Source organism: Phalacrocorax carbo, chromosome 12, assembly GCF_963921805.1.
Source record: "Phalacrocorax carbo chromosome 12, bPhaCar2.1, whole genome shotgun sequence".
Lineage (NCBI taxonomy): Eukaryota > Metazoa > Chordata > Aves > Suliformes > Phalacrocoracidae > Phalacrocorax > Phalacrocorax carbo.
The window spans coordinates 17167221-17175291 of NC_087524.1; positions in this window are offsets into that span (position 1 = coordinate 17167221).

Consider the following 8071-nt stretch of genomic DNA (forward strand, 5'->3'; position numbering starts at 1 on the left):
TCTATACAGTCACATAACAGTTGTATCACTGGCTGATTAAAAAAATGAAAATAAAGAAATTCTAATGTACCTCAGCTCAAACTTGAAGGAATTACCTCTTAAATTAAGAGTTCAGATACACAAGCTTTGCTCTCCCTCATGATGTCTTACAAAATTCCTTCCAGGTTGTTTTCATTTTTTGTGTAGAAATTAAAGACCCTAAAGTGACTATACCACATGACAGTAAAGTTTAGTACAAATTTAATCAATTTGCAGTTTTAAAAGCTGAAAGGCTTTATAACTTCAAAGCCTCTTCAGCAGTCCAGCGGACTATTCACTCTTTCCATTAAAAGAAACTTCTTTTGTTTGCATTCAAAACATTGCTAAATGCCACCATTTTGTCTATTTGTGATAGAATGACATGCAGGAAAAAAACCCTCCAACCTACGACAGACCAACTGAGCTGTCAGTCCCGGATTAGCTGTCAGACAGATGATAACCAAAAGCAGCTGACCAGGCTGAGTTAACTTTTAAGAATTTGGCACTATGAAGGATTCACACTGCGCCCTCCATATTGTACTTCTCAGAAAGATAAATTATTTCTGTTGGTGGTTTCGTTTAAAGCACAATGGTTCAAGACATCGGTAGTACATGTGTCAGACTGGTCAACATTTTTATTTTAAATGCTGACTTCTTGCGTCCTTCTCAATTTGGATTTTGTCAAGCAAGTAATTGCAGAACAGCAGGTGAAATGGGAAGTTTCTATCAGTGGTATAATGTGATGATATACCTTAATTAATTGAAATGATCCCAACTTTTACTCATTTTGGTCACTTTCACTTTCCATACAGATATGAAACTTTTTTTTTAAAATACCCTTCAGAACTGTTTATGGTAACAAATTTCATGGACTTAACCTATTTCAAAAGGACGTTTTATAATTTTAAAGATGATTTGAAAGCTTTGTTTGCTATTCACTCATTCACTGAAAGTTTAAACAGGCATAAAAGAGTACAAAATATTTAGCTATAGAAGCACTTTCTGCTTTATAGACCATACAACAACCTAAAAAAAGATGCATCGTGTATCTAAGGGTACCAGAGTACAATGGACTTCTGTTTAGAGGATGGTGGATCTAACACTTCCCATGTCAAGCTTTTAAAAAGCGACAAAATTCACCTCTTAGGCATAATTGTTATATATTTACACATTTACCTGTCTGTATCAAGGGAACAGCCAAAATATTTTCCTCACTGAAATAAAACTTCCCTTCATTTTATGATCACACATCAGGGGAGCCTTACCTCTCTTCACTATTTACTATGCTTAGCACTGGATCCACCGACAAAATACCGTACACCTCCAGAACATCATTGACTTTGAAGCTATCCCAGCTCTCATAGACCTGCCACAAAGAAAAAAAAAAATCAAATACAGAGACAGATGGGCCAGATGCAGGACTGCACACAAACGCAGACAAAAGGAAAAATTTCAGGAGGCTCAGCTGCAGCCTGAGAACAGTCTGCGCGAAGAGGTCTCTCCTAGTACTCACTGTCAGTAAGCTTACATTGGAAAAAAGAGTTTCTATGCCTGCATGCTTTTTCCTATTGGGATTCTTTCGCTACACATATGTACACAATTGTATTTTAATCTGATTTATCAAGATTTGCCGAATAAGAGAGCATTCAACACAGTAACAGCATAGAAATTTTGCATTGGAAGTTTCATAGTCACTATAGCATACTACCGAACCAAAGACTATTTCAAATAAAATACAAAAACATGTAGGGTAGTGTTTTGCTTGTTCCATCACAACTTTTTTCCTTAAGAGGACAAATCCTAAAAGCAAAATACCAGGAGTCAGTATCAGCTACACCCTTGAGCACCTAGTAACGGATTTTTTCATTTCACTATAGAATGCACAAGCTCTAATACATGCTGTTGAAGGAGTTCAGCAAGTCACATACCAGGATAGTGAAGAGAAACAATGTAATTATCTGTAGAAACAAAATTGTGGACTTGAAAGACAATTTCTGTGCCTATAAACTAACACAAGACTTACTACTTACACTCTAACTTCAGATTCTGTCTGCCTCACTGAGGCTACAGCCACGCTCATCACCTCTCCACTTTTGTTACCTTGACAAGACATGCTGGTCCCTTCTCTCCTGGCAATGGAAAATTTAAGTCAAGTGGAGGGGAGCAGTTGGGAGAAATGAGATGATGACCTGCAGAAGCTTCTGTTTCGAATCTCTTTGGCTCCACACATCCATGGATGTCACCTCCACTGCCTGAAAAATAAAAGTATTCATAGGCTCTTTAAACAGAAATGCAAAAGTGAACAACTTTCTTCAGTGAGCAACACAGAATTAATGAATTTAACAAGATGTCTGAGACAAAAATATTTAATAAAGCAATATGTTTGGCAGAAGATACTCTTAGAATAGAAAAGTCTCAGAAATGCATATTTTATATCAAAATAATCATGAGAGTGAGTACTGGTAAAGATCTATGTGTCTTAGAAACCCAAACATGGCCACAATCTAATTTTCAAAATGTAATGCTTAAACTGTGTGAATGAACTTTCTCTAAATTTGGTAGGACTGGAAAGGTTATATTTTTCTGCACTTCCTGCTCAAAAACTAGATAGTTCTTAAAGGTAAGAGTATGCATCAACATCACAGCTTACATTAAAAACCTCTGCAGATTTTAAGCAATAAAGCAGCTATTCTACAATTGATCAGCCTGAGTATGAAGGCAAAACAGTCTAAACTATCTAATAAAACAATAGCTTCTACAATTCTTTTTTTTAATTTAACAGGACTGACAATTTTAAACTAACCACTTTCTCTTATTCAAAAGAAAACATGCCAAAATCTCCAAATAAACTCCCATGCCAGTTTAAGTGGCATCTCCACAGAACAGCACCAGGACAAATAGTTCACAAACTGATTACAGCATAAGTAAGAACTGCACACTCTGAACCCTGCTGCTGTTTGAAATACCACCCTCTTAAAAGGTTTAATAGCTTTCTTCAGGAAGCTTCAAGTGTCTGGTATTAACGTGTTTCCCTTATGAAGCTGGATTAATAAGTCTAATATTAGAAAAAGGTAAAGCTGGAAGGTACTTTTTAGATATATACTACTGTTCGCAGCAAAGAAGCACCTGAGATGCAGTTCAGCTTCAATTTACACAATAACATCCACACAAAGAGTGCAAGAGAGAAGATTACATGATTTTTCCCCAGATTACCATGAAATCTGCAATAGAGTGGGAAATTAAACAAGAACTCCCAAATTTCAGCCTGCTGCTGCTATAAATTGTGTGTATGCTGTTACATACAAGAGGCAATACACAAGTGTTGCTGTACAAAATACTAGTTTAGGAAATAACTCTAGAAAGTACCACAAGCCATACAATATATATGGAACACTGTAGGCTCTCCCACACTGATGACTTCATCAAAACCACCAAGCTAGTTACAAAGGCTGCATTAACACTATTGATTCCAACAACTGCAAATATTTCCACTTCTGAGAATGAAATTTCTGCAAATTCTGGAAAGATATCACAATAACTATTCGTCATAACAACTATTACCTATATGTTGCTCTTTCTGTTTAGATGGATGTAGATCCATATCCTCATCTTCCTCATAGCTCCTCTTGTGGCGACTTGGTGTGTAGGATGTTGAAGGACTAACTCGAGCTTGGCTTGCACTAATATATGCGTAATATTGACAATTAAGGACAAGTACAAACTAAGTTGAAAAAATTCTGGCAAAGTAAATTGGTGGGGGGTTTTTTTGGTTTTGCTTTTTTCTTTTTTTAAAAAATGCTATTATCCTATTTTGAGCAAGGCATTAATATAATGATTGAAATTCTTATCTAGATGTCATCTCTTTAGATACCTAAATAACCTGCTTAAGAAGCGCACCACAGATATTGGCTTCAAACTAGAAACTAAAACCACTGAGTGCTATTCCGCTACCAATCTCCACAAAAGGCTGTTTTTTTTGGTTTGGTGGGGGGGGGGTTTTGTTGTGTTTGGTTTTTTGTTTGTTGGGTTTTTTTGTTTGTTTAACACTCAGAGAACATGCACTTGTGGTCAGATGGAACTCAAAATCTCAAAGATTTTCTCTCTCCCACATCTCAACCCTACAGAACAGACATGATGATAATATTTAAAGACTTCCTAGCTGATGCAAGTATTATTATTACTTTAAAAAGAAACACACAGAAAATGTTTACATACATATAAGACACTAGTAATACCACACTCAAATTAATTTTGAAAAAACTAATACAATTTTCCTTTTCTTAGCATGATGGGCAAATACTGAAATCATGTTCGCTATTTTCATAACAGTCTGGCTCACTCTAAATTTCCATGGCCACAGCACTTTGCTGTAAGATTCATTCAAAGACTAACTCTTATCAATCATTTTATACAAAAATTGTGTTACCTTAATTTTAAAATTGCATTGGCATTCTGTGCCAATGACAAGTAGTAGTTTTCTCAAATTCTGAACTCTAAGTATGAAATATGAAGTCATATTAGATTTACCATCAAATTTGTATCTTTTTACAAAATGCAACGTATCTTAAGTTTTCTAGAGCTCTTCCCCACCCTCTTGGTGTTAAAAGAAGCATCCTGTATCCATTCCACTCAGACAATTCGACTTGCATTTACTGGAAGAAACTAAAGACCTTTCCTGTGCTCACTGAGCATACTGTGGCCAGACTATTAGAAACACAATAATTCAATTTTCCAGGAATTATTGTCTTAACATGCTCAGCTACAGGTGTTTTCACAGGTTCTTGAAGGAGACTCCCACTATGTAAGAGTGTCCTAATTTAATGAGAAAATGGCAATAGAATGTCCATGGCTCAGCTGAAGTTTCTCCTTTTCTAAACATTTGCAAATAGAATTTAACAGAAATTTTCAAGACCAAAGCAGACATGAAAAGTTATCCTAAGTCCCTAAAAAGCAATGCTCCTAAATTCATTTGTATCCTCTTTGCACATAGAGCACAACTCCAATTTTTACATTTTGTCTACACCTATCAGCTCTCCTCACCTATCCCGATTCACTCAAAAAAACCCCCCAAAAACTCATCTCCTTAAATCTAATTAATTAGTTGGTGATCACTGTTTGTGTAATAGAGCACTAGCTCAGTCAAAAAAGATATTTCTTTCACCCATGCAGATTCACCAGGCACTGGAACGCAGTAGAAAGTCTGTCTCTCTGAGGTGACTGTTTGTGAGGAGTTCAAATCAATTTCCTGCTGAGGCTAGAATACCAAGAGAAATTTTGTTAAAAATCTGATTAGTTTTCTTTTTTTTTTTTTTCAACTAATCCCAGATTCAGTTACTTAGTCAGAAACAGGCAAGAGTATGTACATATGAAACAGCAAATCCAAACAGTCTGTATCTATGCTTTCTAATCTAATCTAATATCTATCTAATCTCTCTCTCTCTCTATATATATATATATAATCTACCCAGTGCTTTGATTCTAACAGCACTGGGCTACCAGAGGAAATTGTTTTCCACAGCAGAAAGTTTCACGACCAAGAGCTGCCCCCCCCTCCCCCTCCCAAGCAAAACAAATTTTAAATAAAACAGAAATGGCTTGAAGCCTGATGAACTTAGAATGCCCATGAGCAGCTAAGAATACGCTGCTTTCCAAACCTGAGATTAGTTTTGCATTTTGAGAGTACTATCTCCAGGAATCCCCTGGTGAGTACCAAACAAGCCATACTGCACTTATAAAAGGCATCTTTCTGTCTAACATGTCATCTAAACCAGGGCATGGTTTAGGAGATATGGTAGTGTTGGGTTGACGTTTGGACTTCATGATCCTAGAGGTCTTTTCCATCCTTAATGATTCTATGATCTCAAAATTAATATAATGTGTATAACTTACCCCACATTCTGCTACATCTCTGTATTTACCAAAATGCAAAACCTGCCAAGAAGGAAAAGACAATGCAATCATCATGTTTCTGACAGCATCCTGAATATGAACTGCTTATACCAAAATCATTGGGGTCTAAAGTCCTTTAAAGACATACTTTAATTATTTTAGCCATTTTTTGTCCCCAACAGAAATGGAAGAAGTGATGCCATTTGAAGCACGTAAACAGAGTTCTATTAGATAGTGCCCAAACTCCATAGGTTTAATTCAGAAACTAGAGGAAATACAAAGACTAGAATGGAGAAAACGCTAAGCATTTACTGAAATAATAAATCAGTATTTCACTTACACGTGCATTTGTGTTTAGGTCAACTGTTTCATATACTCCCATGTAGAACTCTGGGTCAAACATATCTTGAACCATGCAGCGAAATTTCACTAAACTGTTGGGCTTCAGGTAATGTACAGGAACATCATTCAGTGATGGAACCTGAAAAAAGAGCTTGTTCTGAACAACTGGTATATCAATATTAAGAAATGCCCTGAAATAAGCCAAAATCAGCACAAAATCTGTCACCGACTTATTCTTGAATCATCTGGTATATCCTATTGTTCACTCACTTGCCTCAACCCCTGTGCTGTTGTTGTTATAATCGCCTCTGACAATTCAGTGCCTCATCAGGAACACACTGAATATTTTCTGAGTACTTTTCCCCCACACCTACTGCCCTAATCCAAGCAGTAACAGAGCATGTATATCTCAACACTGAAGTTTCTGGAATAGCTTTTATAGATAATAGTTATGATTATCAGACAGTTAACAGTTCCTAAATTCCTCCAGTCCCATTCATTTCTCAGTCCCAATACTTCACTATAAAGAAATGAATTTCAGTCACTGAAACTGTAGGGAAACTCTACAATAACATTTAGAACTAACTCTTGCACTGGGAATTATTGCAGCTGCAGTATTCAATGGAATTTATTACTTACTTTATTCCCATTTTACAGCACTTTTACCATGTATATAATACCAGTGGTACCATAGCAATTGCATGCACAATTTCTTGTAACAAAAGGCTGTGGAAAACCTGTATGTTAATTTCTGAGTCCACATTGGGGGAGTCTTTTTCAGGCATGTTTACATGACAATGGAAGAACAGAAGGGGAAAAAAAAAAAACAAACAATCAATGCCTAGGCAGGTGGTATAACTTGAAATACTAAGACTTGCAATAAGAATAGAACTTTCTGATTTTGAAGATAAACTCTTTGTTGAAAAAAACCCACATCCGACATTAGAAAGCAACAAAACCCAGAAGTGGCCCTACAGGAAACAGCATTTTAACAAACACGTTTATCCTGAGTAAGAAAATGTGCTTTCAATTCCTTCTAATGCTGTAAATTTAACACAGTTTTGCCATTTACAATTTGATTCAAACTGTACTTGAATATTAATTACAGCATACTCTCACTGACAGAGGAAGAAAAAAACCAAACCCAATAATTTTCACTTGTTTTTTTAGCCCTAAGTAGAACAGATTTGGTATGAAAGCTTCTAATCCACCTTGCAGTGTTCCACGATGCTGTTTTCACCACAGCCTTTTAGATAAAAAAAATCAGGTTTTCAACTCGTGTGCATGCTTTATTTTTAAACTTACAGCATAGCTTCCTCGCTAAACTGTGAAAACCGGACCTGATCCAGCCCAATAAGGTACAGTTTAAGCAGAAAGTATTTTTTCCTAAAACCTGAAAGCCAAAGCAGCTATTCCTTCAACCCACACAAAGTTTGCAGCTTCATGCTAAAAGATCATGAGAGAAGGCATTTATAAACAGCAGCTCAGAAACTTGTGGTGTACAAATCCTTATTGCAGACTCAGAGTAGACAGGGCAGGCATTAACACCTTCAGAAATGACAGTATTTGTCAGCTCCTGCCATCTACTGGATTATACCACAAACAGGCAGCATCCAGCAGTTATGGCCCATGGCAAAACAGTACACTGAAGTCAAGTGGATCGGCTTCTCCGGTTTCAGTCAAGATTTTGCATCTTTGCTTTACACAAAGGTTAAAGCAAGATGAGATGCGAGTAAGGTATCACAAAGCCTAGGCCTAAAATTCGGTAGTGTCCTTACCATGAAACAGAAGAGCTACTCAAAAACATCTAAGAGGAAAAAAG